The sequence below is a fragment of the Ictalurus furcatus genome, chromosome 2, assembly GCF_023375685.1.
Source record: "Ictalurus furcatus strain D&B chromosome 2, Billie_1.0, whole genome shotgun sequence".
Lineage (NCBI taxonomy): Eukaryota > Metazoa > Chordata > Actinopteri > Siluriformes > Ictaluridae > Ictalurus > Ictalurus furcatus.
Window position 1 is genome coordinate 13,800,404 of NC_071256.1, and position 14,066 is coordinate 13,814,469.

Genomic DNA, 14,066 nt, shown 5'->3' on the forward strand with positions numbered 1-14,066 from the left:
TACCTTTAAATGAGCTGTGATGTATATACAGCCAATATCAAAATCGTCATACAGACATATCAGCTTGTTAAAAAAATAACATTGAATATACAGGCCATCGAAGAGAATGAAGGCACAGATTTAGTGCTATGTTCAGTGTGCGTGCAGGTGCGGTGGGGCGTGTTGAGACGTGTTGCGAACATCGAATTCAGAATGACCTTATTTTTTCCATAAAATGTTACATTTCCCCAGTTTAAACATTTGATATGTTTTCTATGTTCTATTGTGAATAACATATCGGTTTATGAGGTTTGCAAATAATTGTTTTCTGTTTTTATTTACATTTTACACAGCGTCCGAGCTTTTTGGAATTGGGGAGAGAGAGAGAGAGAGAGAGAGCGCCCTCTTCTGGCCTCCGGCACTCACTCATTTACATCAGACAATAACCGGGTTTTACAGGCTGAAGTAGTAGATTCACAGCACTTGTTTTCTGCGTGCATACCGACCAATCCAGTAATTCTGACGCTGTCTGTGCACGTGCTATCTCCAGAGGACTCTTTCATGAGGTGTTTCCCTCGTTCCTAAGGTCTTCAGCATTTGACCCGGAACATAGGTCGTATCAGTTGTTTAAATTAACCCAGACACCCGTATGTCACACATCTAAGTATTTTTTTTTATTGTAGTGTGTGACGTAAGGGTACGTTATAGATACTCCACAGACCGAAAGAAACACTCCGACAATAAATAATACGACAAACAACATTGGTCTGTTATAATGTATCTGGCCATTTGAGAGCGCTCTTGCACATTAATGTGTTACTCAGTGTTTACTCAGTGTCCTAGGAGGTTGTTCTGTGTTATTCGTGTCCACCCGTGTCCAGCTTCAGAGTCGGATGTTTGTACTCTCACTTCCGGGCTCTTGCTACGTCATTACGCACCCGTCGGCTTCATCTGCCGGAGCAAATCTTTAATGGTGTCGCGTTTTAGATTGGACATTGATGACTGTTGCACTTTCTGTGGCTTACACCATGAGACTTTTCTTACTTTACTTTATCTATACTTTATCATTTATAGAACAATTCTTTGTGTGTGTGTGTTGTTCTTCTTTATTTTAATTTATTTATTCATTTATTTTTCTCTATATTTATTTGTCTTTTACTTATTAACCAGATGTTTGTATCATTTTATTTTATTTTTACTTTATTGCAATTAAAGCTAAAATAAAATAATGTACTGCTGGAGGTGACGCAGCCTCATTACTCGGTCTGTTGCTATTGTATTCTGGGAATGTATATATTTCTGCTATTCATGCTTCATGGCCTTGCCGGTGTCCTGACGTTACAGCCTACCTGTCAGATTGTGTTACCAGGGATTACTGCGCATGCGCACATCAATATTGCGTCATTTTTGTCCCGCTGAACAACACGCCCATAATTTTTTACTACTAGCGCGTGCACTTGGGATTTTTTGCACTGGAAAATCATCCTACCTGTTTATTTTATATTGGTATGACAATCTAATATGGTATTTTGCACTGTACAATCATCCTACCATTGCCTAATAAGAATGTTCGGCAAAGTTACACTGAATTATTTTACGTAGTCACAGACGAGAAGCAGAAAACAGCAGTAGGATTTTTCGATGTGGTACGACGATGGATCGATAGATAGAGCTATAATTGTGCTCTACGGTAGGAAAATCTGACTAGGTAGGACAAATCGACAGAACAGGGTACCTTCCTCGATTCCTAGCTCCTCCCTCTCTGAGGAAGGAAAGGCGAGGAAGCAGGAATAGCAGGATAGAATGATGAACTTGATATAATGATTAAAAATGGCGCATAGATGACACAGTGTCTGCTGAGCGCGTGCAATGCCTTCTCTCTCCGTGTGTGTGTGTGTTTCTCTTTCTCTCTCTCTCTCTCTCTCTCTCTCATAAACACGACATTAAAACAGTGCAGGTCAGGGCAGCGTGCATGCGTGTGTCTTGATTAACAGGATCGCACGTACAGAGGCAATCTGGCTTCCCGTCTCGCGCTGCAGTTTTGTGTCGCTGTCCTCTCCTCTAGTGCTGAAAAGGTGCGCGTCACTTCTCTAGCGATGGGCCCGCCCCTCTCTGCACGCGCTATGCTCTGATTGGTGAATGTCACTGTCCTCGTGCTGGAATAGACAACGCCACTGATAACGACTTTACAGGGGTCTAGACTAAATAAATACACTGCAGTAATTTGGGAAAGCGTATGAAACTGTTGTCTTTTTTAGTGTCGGAATAAACAGCAAAAAACAGTCAGTAACCGATTCCTAAAAGAAATAGGTATATAGCAACTCAAATATCTAAGATAATAATAATAATAATACTAATAATAATAACACCGCCAGGGTCGGGGTTCGATTCCCGCGGCTCTGTGTGTGCGGAGTTTGCATGTTCTCCCTGTGCTGCGGTGGTTTCCTCCGGGTACTCCGGTTTCTTCCCCCAGTCCAAAGACATGCATGGTAGCTGATTGGCGTGTCTAAAGTGTCCGTAGTGTATGAATGGGTGTGTGGGTCTGTGAGTGTGTGTGTGATTGTGCCCTGCGATGGACTGGCACCCTGTCCAGGGTGTACCCCGCCTTGTGCCCGATGCTCCCCGGGATAGGCTCCAGGTTCCCCCGCGACCCTGAAAAGGAGTAAGCGGTTGAAGATGGATGGATGGATGGATGGATAATAATAATAATAATAATAATAATAATAATAATCATAATCATAATAATAGCCTAATAATAAAACACTCATAATGTTTATTTTTATGTTGTGCTTAATTAATTTCGATAAATAAAGAATCTTTTTCATTTTCATTTGATATCCTTTAAACGTCTATAGCCTGTAAGTAAAAGGGCCAAGAACCTGTGTCTTGTGGACATAAGCTATAGACAAGTAAATACATATTAAACATCCATAGACAGGCTGAGTTATACATGTTTTAAAAATACAAAATGCATTTTCTGAAGTGTATTTGACGATAATTGAAAATGATTTGTGATCAAATGCTTTGTGTTCTGCATGTGTGCGTTTTTAAAATACCATAGGCTACATCTTGTAAACTGGCACTCTCAAAGTATTTTTGTAACATTATTTTTTCTTATTTACTTTCGACACATTTACACATCTGTACATGAAATGAGGTGTTCATAGTGTACAAATTACTATTATTATTATTATTACTTTTATTCTTATTTTTCTTTTCCTGTTATATAATTTTTTTTAGACATTTTTCTATTCTATTCCTATTTAATGTGTATTTTCTTATCTGTTGTGTCTAACTGAGCTGCTGTAACGAGGGAATTTCCCCAGTGTGGGATCAATAAAGTTGACCTTATCTTAACTTTATAATTTGGCTCATTTGGTAAAAAAAAAAAAAGTAATAATAATAATAATAATAATGCAGGCCTGTCGCGTATTATGTAAATCCGTTTCCATGCATTTCTGGCCATCCTCAAGAATTACACTTATTATTGAGATAAAATGGTGTTCATGTAGCCTATGAATGTATTCATATTGCACTTGTGTTTTATGATCCTGAGTGAAAGTATTGTGAGTCACAATGAACAAACAATATTTTGGTCAAATGTTTTGGTTAAAATCAGTATTTCACCCCTCTGTTTAAAAAAACAAAACCACATCAGGGCAATGAATCCTGACAGCTCAGGGTGACATTCAGCCGCCTCGCGTGCCGACGACCAATCAGAACGGTGAGGGGGCTGGGGGCGGAGTTATGCCTGAGAAGCGGTGCGAAGTGAAATAACGCAGGTGGAGCAGCAGCAGAGTCACTCAACGCAAAGATGGCGACCCGGGTAAGACCCAGAGCTCACTTCGATATTTAACACTCATCAGTGTGCGGGTGAAATCTGTTTACTGTAATATACTTGAGTGTGAGTGCGTGTGTGTGAGCGCGAAGGGAAGGTCAGTCATGAGCGCGCGGATGTAGAACGAGATGAGGTGTCGTTTCTGCCTCTCGGATGATAACGGAAGTGCGGTGAAATGCACATCAGTACTGTTTGCAATAATGACCCTTCAAAATGGTGTTATCATACTGTTAATGCTTATTGTGTGTGTGTGTGTCCATCTGCAGCCTAAACCAGGCGATACTGCTGCATTATCGTCGCGCGTGCTTACCATTTTTTGCTGATAACGTCACGTATTAAGCCTAATTAATTATGAATGATTATTGATCAATTATTAACAGCTTTGTATTTGATCTGGTTAAATCTGGTTAAATCCCAAACCAACGCAATAAACTGTGTGTCACCTATACTGCACATTATACTATACTGCACACCTATACTGCACACTATTATTGGGATTGGGACACAACCTAAGTAAACAGATTCCTATTATGTAATCGTGGTTTACTGGACGCTGATGTGGGTTTAGTAATAGATCAGTCAGTGTGTGTGTGAGTGTTAAGTGGATTGAACCATCACACGGTTCAAGCCTGTGATTCAAGTCGGTAACCGGGGAAATAAACTGATATATAAACAAAGATTATGCCTTCATTTGTAGTCGGATTTACACTCTAATTGTAAAATGGGTTCCATTTTAAATCCTGTGTTTCACTGTGCTAGTTATTTTTTTTAACTTGTCACACTGTATGAGAGCAAAATAAAACCTTAGACGTATGCAATATGATAACGTGTTCACCATGTCAGATTGGGCAGTGAAGATCCTCCAACGATAGACTTACGATTAAAGGAAATTAAATGAACAGCCTCTTTACGTCATCAGACAGCGCGATCTGGCGTTGCATAAAGAAACATTGTTCAAATTGAGCTTGGTGTTAAGGATATTTTCTGTCCAATAGCATGTTTTGTTTACATGTCGCCATTGTCACATAGTTGTCTCATGAGTTCCGCCTAATTTTGCGCTGTCCTCCTATTGGTGGGTTTTAGATGAGCGTTGTAGCAGTGGTCAAATTCTAAGATTTTATTTAAAAATAAATAAAAAAATACTGACACTGACAGTTTGCATTGGCTGTGTTTGGTCCCAAATTGGCCGCCGGTGAGCATTTCACAGCGTAAAGCTAGCTTAAGTTGCATGATATGCATTTAATAAAACAAGTAAATCTGGTTTTACACTATACAACCTTTGGCCTGATTTGGCTTTAACAGTCAAAAATCAATCAATCCATCTATTTTCTATACTGCTTATCCTACTGGTTCACGGGGAACCTGGAGCTTATACCAAGGAGCATCGCCACCAAGTAGGTGTGTGAAAACAATGCATAGTGAAGCGAGTGCTGTAGAGTAAAACATCCAAATATACAATGAAAAGAGTATTAAAGTTGTGTTACCATGTATGATGCATTACGACAGCAACACTATTTAAGATATCAATTCTCCTTTTGCAATCTTGTCTCAACAATATTGTGACCAAGTTTGAAGTGATTCGTGTAAATATAAGAAGACTATTTGAAAGCCTATTTTAAGTGACACACTTCCTGCTGCCAGTTGGTGGCGCTATGACTGTGACTCACAATAGTCACATCCATGTGCTCAGCCACCAGTACCAAACATACAGCTCAAGTTTCATCTAAATCACTCACTGCATGCAGAAGATATGAGACACTTCCTGTTTCCTTTTTTTCACCATAAATTTATTGCCTCGCCATGGTGAAACCATTTGAGATATCAAAAATCACTTCGCAGTTTTGCATATTTAATGTTTTGGCGTAATGTTGATCAAGTTTGGTGACTGTCACATGAATGCAATAGGAGGAGTATTTAAAAATGCAGAGCCTGCAATTTTCAAAAAAATCCACATGAAATCCAAAATGGAAGACTTCCTGTTGGGCGGAACTAATGAATTTGAAACTTGTCTGGCTTGATGAGAACAATATACTTGCTGAGTTTGGTGACTGTAGGTAAAACTGACAACACCAATTTAGTCAAAAGGGGGCGCTACTGAAAGCCTCTTCCAAATAATTGTGTGTGTGTGTGTGTGCGCGCGTGCGTTATACTAAACAGCCAAATCATTTCTTTTATACAAACTGCAGGGTTTGCCTCAGCTGATCGATGCACTGTTTCCCATTTCAGCACTTTTATGTTTGTGTGTGTGTGTGTGTGTGTGAGAGAGAGAGAGAGAGAGAGAGAGAGAGAGAGAGAGAAATAGTATAGAGAAACCTGTATGGTGGTTTTTGTAAAGATGCAGAAACTGTCAGCATTTCTCCTATACCTCACACTACGGATTATACACAACAACTACACAACAACAGAACCACACAATTACAAAACTGTCCAGATATACAAATACCCTACTACACAACCCTACTACTGTCATTTATTTCCGGACAGTGAATGGATATTGCAAGACATTCTATACAAATATGTGTGTCTGACGTTTTGGCCACAGTTTAGGGAAGGCCCACACATGGGTGTGATGGTCCGGTATCCACAAACTTTTGGCCACATAGTGTATCTACACAACAGTGCAGCGACAGTTCTGTAAGTGAACCTTGATAGCATCTCTTTTAAAACAGAGTTTTATTATAGATCTTTTTTTTATATACTTATTTGCTCACTCGCTTCTCTGTTTAGAGACACACAGTTTGGCATTGTAAACACATTTACCTTTTCATCCACATTTCGCTCTTACTGCTTAGAACAGTTGTATCTAATGTTTGCTACATACATTAGATCAGTCATAAAAATGATATGTTTCACTTGAATATCACAATATATCATCTTATACATTGCATGTCGTGGTTTTTTGAATGTCTTATCTTTTAATAGCACTACATGCTTATTCTAATAACTTCATAAAGAAAAGTGTTCAAATAGTCACACTTATTCAGCTGTAAAATGGCCTAAAAACTCTAAATCATAATCCTAAAACCTTAACCCCAAATTCTAAATTCTACCCACAGATTTTAAACCCTAATTTTAAACCCTGAATTCAAGCACGTGCTGTAAACCTATATCCTCACACTAAAATCTAAGCCTAAATTCCTAAAAAGCCAACAGTCATAATCCTGAACTCTCATCTTGAACTCTTACAATAGATCATAAACTGCAGCCCACTGGGTTGTTTTAGTCCTACAGTCAGTCTACTTTGTTTTTGTTGTTGTTGTTGTTGTTTTCCAAATTCATAGTTCAGTGCAAGAGCAGATGATATTAAAAGATTCAGTCTTATTTAATAAACAGATACTCCTCATCCCACATAAATGTCATATATTTGCACACATTGTCTTTTCAATCAGTTTACAGTTTTATCACTTTATGTTAAAAGCTGCAAGGAAATCTTTTATCTTTTAGATTTTTATTATTATTTTATTATTATTTATTTAACCGTTATAATAGTGACATTTATAAGGATGCATGCTTACAAAACACAGCACTGAAACTGTCTGAGCTTTTATTATTATTATTATTATTATTATTTCTATTAGAGTTTCTGTTCCCCTGGTTTGCTTGCGTTGGTCCTCAGGGTTAGATTTTTGAAGGTATGTATGAGTAATTAGGCATTAGTGCTAGTGATTGAGACTGTGGTGCCTAAACCCAGTTAACTTTAACCCTGTAGACAACTGCTGGATCACCTGATACTGCTGAGAGAGAGAGAGAGAGAGAGAGAGAGAGAAAGAGACAGATACAGAGACTGACTGACTTATAGGGTGGTGCATGGGAGTGATAGGATGTTGTATAGGGATGGTAGGGCAGAGAGTGGAAGTGGAGATAGGGCAGAAATATAAATCTAATAGTGTGGAGTATGGAGTTCACGGGCTGGCATATAGTGTTGATAGGATGACTTGATATATATATAGCTTGTTTGTTGGAGTATGAAGGTAATAAAGTGAGGTATGGACTTGAAATGGGGGAATGTGGAAATGATAACATGGAGTATAGGGTGGATAGTGCATAGTATGGCTCTAATAAGGCGATAAGGAGATACAGTGGGGGGAAATAAGTATTGAACCTGTCAACATTTTTTTGTAAATATATTTCCAATAAGGTTATTCACTTGAAATTTTCACCAGACATCAGTATTAACTCAAGAAATCCGGAAATATAAAGAATTCACAACATTAAAGTCCATAAATAAAGTTATGTGTAATAAAGTGGAATGAAACAGGAAAAAAGTATTGATCTTGCTAAGAAAAAGCAGTTCTCCAAGGCAAGGTAAGGCAAGAAACCAGCTGAAATCCGTAATAATTATACCCCCATCTGTGCAAATTAATATCAGCTGGGTTAGTAAATCGATGGTCTATAAAAAGGCTTTTTGTTACCAAGGCGTGTCGTGGAAATTAGACAACACTCGCAGACTCGTCCTCTGAAGGTAAAAAGGTTTATTACAGAAAGAATAATAGAATAATAGAATAGAATAATTAGAGCACTCTGAAGCCATTGTACTAAACCACTACTATATATATGAAACGCAGAGCATGACATAATTCTGTGTACCGATAAGAAGCAGTTTGAGGTAGTTCGAACAGGCTTTGTTTTAGGATTTTGGAAGATGTTTAGACTAACCTTGAACAGAAGAATATGTTTGTGTCTCTGTAAGCGAATAAACATTCTGTACTGATCTCTGTGACATGGCATGGCCTTCTTAGGCGTTATCATCTGATGAGAATGAAATAGAACAAGAACAAAACTATTACAAAGTAAAAATGAGTAATTTCCTTCACATTTCCCCCATTTTATCATTACAAAATATGATAACTAAAATTAACAGAGAAATTACTATGCTGTGAGTACATCAGAACTTCTGAATCCTTTCACAGTTCAACTGAATTCATCATAAAACAGAAATAATGAAGGTGCTAAGGCTGTTTTTGCCAATATAAAGTATCCTGTCATCAAGCAAGCTCATTTAGGGTGAAGTGAGAATCATCATGGTCAAAGGAATATTTACAATAGGTGTGAAATGGATGTCAATGGGTCGTCCTCGTCAGTGTCGCTGAGAGAATCTGATACCCAGTCAGGTTTAGGATATAAGTCAGGTTGGTCATCATAGGGATAGTAATCAGTCTTTGTCAACATCAGCGTTTGGTCATTAGTGATTTCAACGAGCGTGAGAGACTGCTCCAAACGAGAGAAACAATACAAGGCAAAATGAGCAAGACGAGAAGAATCATTGTACCTATTGGTAGACAGACGGTTAACATCCACGAGCCTCATCCCCCGAGTACTGAGTTCAGCCAATCAAACCCCATCTTGCTAGTCTGTGGAGGGTTGCGTTTCACAGACCGCATGTGTTCAATGATAGAATACCCATTATGTGTCTGCGTGACGAGGGGACGTGTGACGTTGTGCGGGTAGCACTGTTGGCAATGATTCTTATGACCAAAGGTGATACAGAACGGTTTACAGAGGCAGCCAATATCTTGGCTTTTAACTACTATTTGTCGTCCAATATGCAGCAATAATCTACTAAAGAACTTCGTGGGCTTATGTGGGACCTATAGAAATCACGTCGCCTTAGGCACTTAGTCCCGTCACCACGATCAGCTAAATACCAAATTTTGGTAAAAGTGTGTGCGTCATGCACTCTTTCTAATAATGGTTCACAAAAGGTGTGCCATTATCACTGGAGATTATCATTATCACTACCGCGTCTGAGTCCTGTTTGAACGAAGGGATGTGGCCTTCTCTACCTTCAAACCTCAACCCATGTTATGAGTTGCGCAAACAGCGTAAACAATTTTTATTTATTTATTTATTTTTATTATTTTTTTTGGAGTAATTAGAGAAACTAATACTTTGTCGCAGCTATCATTCCCCCTTTTGACGCATGGTCCCTGCCATGCGTCAACTTTGAAGACAAGGACAGCCCTGGGGGCATCGCCAAACTCCGTCAACAACCGTGCAGCCTGCTTTGCCCCACACAGCCTTTTCCTCATCTGTAGCTCGTGGTTGGAGGTCTGAAAGCTGTAAAGGAGTGATTATTTTTTTTGAGTTTTTGGGACCATAGATGCAGCCGCTTGCTTTGCTGCACTGTCCGATCGAGCGTTTCCTAGGAAAACAGGGTCTAATTTGTTAGTGTGTGCATCACATTTGCATGCTGCAATAGTTTTGCAGAGTAGGACTGCATACAGTAGCTCAGAGACTGGTTTGTGGTGGGCTGTGAACTCATCAGGAAGTTCCTGTGTTTTCAAATTGTCCCAAAATCATGTACTACCTCAAAGGCATATCTACTGTCTGTGTAGATATTTACTGACTGTCCCTCAGCATGTCTTCATGCCTCTATGAGGGCATACAGTTCAGCTGCTTGTGCTGAAAGGTTTGAGGGGAGACTTCCTGACAGACCGTCTTGTGTGCGGTTACTACTGCATAGCCCACTCGATTTTTAACTGTCTCTGGGTCATGTGACGCAGACCCGTCCACAAAAAAGATCAAATCTGGGTTTTCCAACGGAACATCTTTCAGGTCAACTCTAGGAGAGCAGAGTTCGTTAGTCAGTACAACACAATCATGTGGTTCCCCGTCTCCCTCTGTTGGAAGGAGAGTAGCAGGGTTAAGGACAGTACATCGTTTTATAGTGACATTCGGCATGTCTAATAGTATAGTGTTATGGTGCAGCCACCGTTGGGTGGAAAGGTGTGAGGTTTTCTGTTCAAGTAGGAGTAACAACACCTCATGTGGAACCAAGAGGTTCAATTCTGAGTAACCTACCAGGTCTCTGGATGCCACCACAGCTTTCTCAGCTGCTGCTACTGCATGTACACATAGGGGAAACTCTGCAGCGACTGGATCCAATGTATCTGAGAATGAGCTGTCCAACCTGTCACATATGCCATCTCTCTGAGTGGTGCTTCTAGAATGGTATGTTTTAGAATGAAAGTTCTGCAATATGAACACATACCTAGAATAGATAGAACCCGTTTCTTCGTCCGAGGCTCGGGAATCCTCTGTATTGCAGATACTCTTTCAGCTGAGAGTTTCTTTCCCTTTGCATAAATGTCATGACCCAAGAAATCTCACTTCTTGTTGTACATACTGTAATTTGGAGAGACTGGCTTTGTGGCCTTCTTGGGCAAGATGCTGCAACAATTTAATGGTGTCAGTTTCACGTGGTGCCCTGGAGAAAGTGGTAGAGATGCTAAGCTGTCCTTTAGCATTTGGTTGTATATCGTTAGTGACTCACAATACCCTTAACACAAGCGAGTGAAAGTGTAAGGACGTACGTCAAATATGAATGCAAACCGAAACTGATTGTCTTTATCAAGAGATATACTGAAAAAACGCGTTAGCTAAATCTACGACTGAAAACCATTCGCTATTTGTGGGAACCTGGCTTAATATAGTGTAAGAATTTGTCACGTCTGGAGCTCTGTTTGACTGCTGCATTAACGCTTGCAATCTTGTACAAATCTCCATTCATCAGGTTGTAGGGTTGTTGTTGTTTTTTTTGTTTCTCACACTGGAAATATTGGAGTGCGCACTGACGAATCAGGACAGGTAACAATGACCCCTGCCTTCAATAATGAATTGAAATCTGGTCCAGTGCCCTCAATAGCTTCTGATTTAAGAGGGTATTTAGATTGTCTAGGCCTAAAGTCAGATTTGGGCATGATCACAACTGGTGGTGCACTTCTAGTCAGGCCTACGTCATGTTTTCCTTGGGCCCACAGCCCGAGAGGCACCTTCTTCAATTTGTGATTGTATCTCTAGGGGTGTGGGGCTTGTCCCAAGGTTCAGAAACATTCCCTTGTCATGACAAGTGACATCCCGGTTAACCTTGCACATTTCCTGAAAGAATTTTTTATAAGCTCCCAGTGTCAGGCTGTATCATATGTTGGAGGTGGGTTTCTGTTCCCAATCTGTAATTTTCCCACTCTCACATAATCTGACCCACAATCCCACATCTTTCTACTGTTTGTTCTTTATTTTGGCTAATGAGACGTGGGGCGCTGATTCTGGGACGAAAAATGCACGCAACTGCGTGTCACTCAATTTGACTGAACATGCACAAAATTTGTCACAGCAATATAAGTACAGTCTTCACTTTCTGGGATATCCATAAACCATTCTTTCTCAAAAATAAAGTCTCTTCCTTCATGCACTTGCGCTGTGCAATGAAGGGCAGAGGACAGCATAAAATCAACATAGTTGTCCTTCATCTTATCATGTGCCAACATCAACAAACGAGCACAGGCTCTAGGCTTGTTATGCATGGACCATTGATAAACACAGAGCTCTGTTTCTTTAACAAATGGAGAACCCAAACATGAGTCATCAGTTATTGTTACTCCCTGAGGTGGGGACATCAAATTTAAGTGTAAAACACACATTAAGTCCCTGCCCAGTAGATTGACTGGACATGAAGACGAAATTAGGAATTGGTGGGTTACTCTTTTCACATTCACAAACTAGTGGTTCAGAGAAAGGTTCTAATACTGAATGCCCTGTCACACCCAAGGAGTGCAGTGACCGTGAACTCGTTTTCGGGGATTCTTTTAATTCGCAGTGTTTTATTACTGAATACGTTGCTCCTCATTCTACCAAAAATGTGACACTTTGCACATTAACTACAAGAGACATACATGGTAACTGTGTAAAAGGAGAGGCATTATACTTTAAAAGGTTAAGGGTCATGACTGGTTCAGACATTTGTGAATTGTCAGTCTGGCTAATGTTGGATGTGGGTGTGTGCATATATTCCTGTTTTTTTGTGAGCTAACTGATAGTTTGGGTGTCTGATGTCACCTCTTCTGTTCCCAGGTGCCTCACCCTTCCCTTAGCTCTGCCCATCAGTTCACTTCTGCTCTGGACAGTCTCTTGCAAATGTCCAACTTTTTCGCAGTTTTAACAGTTTAATCTTGGTCCATAGCCCTGATGGCCAGGTCTTCCTCGTCTGCGTGCTTTTGGTTTTCCTCTCCTCTCCATCTTTCTTTCCTTTGCCTCTCGTAGGAGCTTCTCCGCAGGGATTGCATACCTCTCCACTTGTGTGAGGTTTCCGGTGTCCCAGGTGATACATTGTTGTTTGACTATAGCTGCATTTTCTGGTTTCATGCCGTTCATAAAGCTGTTTCTGAGATGTGCCTCCCATGCTGTGACGGCTGCCTGCCCATCTTCCAGAGCGTCGGGTTTCACCAAGCCTGAGTTTGCATCATGGAGCTCAGTGAGCCGGGACAGGTACTGTAATACAGTCTCTGAGTCTTGTTGTTTACACATCGCTATTTTTGTCATGTCCATTCGCACAGGAAAGGTGTTCGTCAGCCTCTGCTGGAGCGCCGTGATTTGTGCTCTGTACCTTGTGTTGACTCCATCATCCCACTGTGGGTTGATCAGGCGGACATCGTTCTCTGGGAGTTCACGTGAAACCTTGACCCAGTCCATGCCAAGTTTTGCCATGAGCAGTCGTCGTAGTTCATGAGTGGTGGGTCTGAATTCTCTGCAGAATATCTGAAGTTCATCCATAAACTTTTGTCCTCCTACTTCGCGGAGAGCCGGCAGATGCATCATGCTGCTCCTGATGTCTTCCATTGTCCAGGGTCTGTGAATTAGCATAGGGCCTCCTTCTCCGGCCACTTCTAACATTGTGGCATTTACCACACCGTGCACTGTCCCTTCTCTGTCCAATTTTGTTGTTCTGAAGACCTCAGGCAGCAATGTTGTTGGTCCCTTCACTTGGGATCTCGTGTGTAACGCCAATGGTGAAGCTAGGACGGCTGGTGCATAGTTCGGTGGGGGTTGGTGGCTCAGTTCTGACAGGTTCGGATGGAGTGGAATAGGCTGGGCCGCTTCATCGTGAGGAGGTGCCTCTGAAACTGCAGGTTCCTCCCTCCTAACTGGCTGTAGGCATCGTGGTGGGGCGTAGTCCAGGTCGGGATCGGCTTTCTGCAATTTAGCACACTGAGAAACAGTTGAGGGCCCTGCCTGACATTTTTTCTCTCTTTCATGTGCCTCGCTCTGCCATTCAGCAAATGCCTTCCAGTCAGCCAAAAACTGCACTTCACTTTTTGTTTTAGTGGTCTCTCTCTGTACTTTGTCTCCAAATTAAGTTTCAGTTGTACTGTCTGAGACTAAAACTACCTTTTTCTGGGAAAGCAGATTCTTTAATCCATACATCATATTGGTTCAAACATCCTTCCCCATAATTCACATGCATAAACATGAT

At 40.7% G+C, this 14,066-nt stretch overlaps 1 protein-coding gene across 19 annotated transcripts in view; it reads right to left on the bottom strand.

Moving 5' to 3' along the window:
- Positions 1 to 14,066, bottom strand: part of LOC128622646 (cyclin-dependent kinase 5 activator 1-like) — a 31,826-nt gene that overhangs the window by 16,993 nt on the left and 767 nt on the right. For 6 of the 19 annotated variants that reach the window (XM_053649423.1, XM_053649403.1, XM_053649409.1 and 3 more), the window contains exons 2-5: positions 10,809 to 13,987; positions 9,706 to 10,727; positions 8,474 to 8,566; positions 4 to 2,631 (exon numbers count right to left, since the gene is read on the bottom strand). The gene's annotated coding sequence lies outside the window, so the exon portion shown is untranslated. Of the gene's footprint in view, positions 1 to 3; positions 2,632 to 8,473; positions 8,567 to 8,858; positions 9,390 to 9,705; positions 10,728 to 10,808; positions 14,003 to 14,066 lie in introns of those variants that run through there. The other 13 variants (XM_053649358.1, XM_053649386.1, XM_053649396.1 and 10 more) reach the window with 13 other exon arrangements.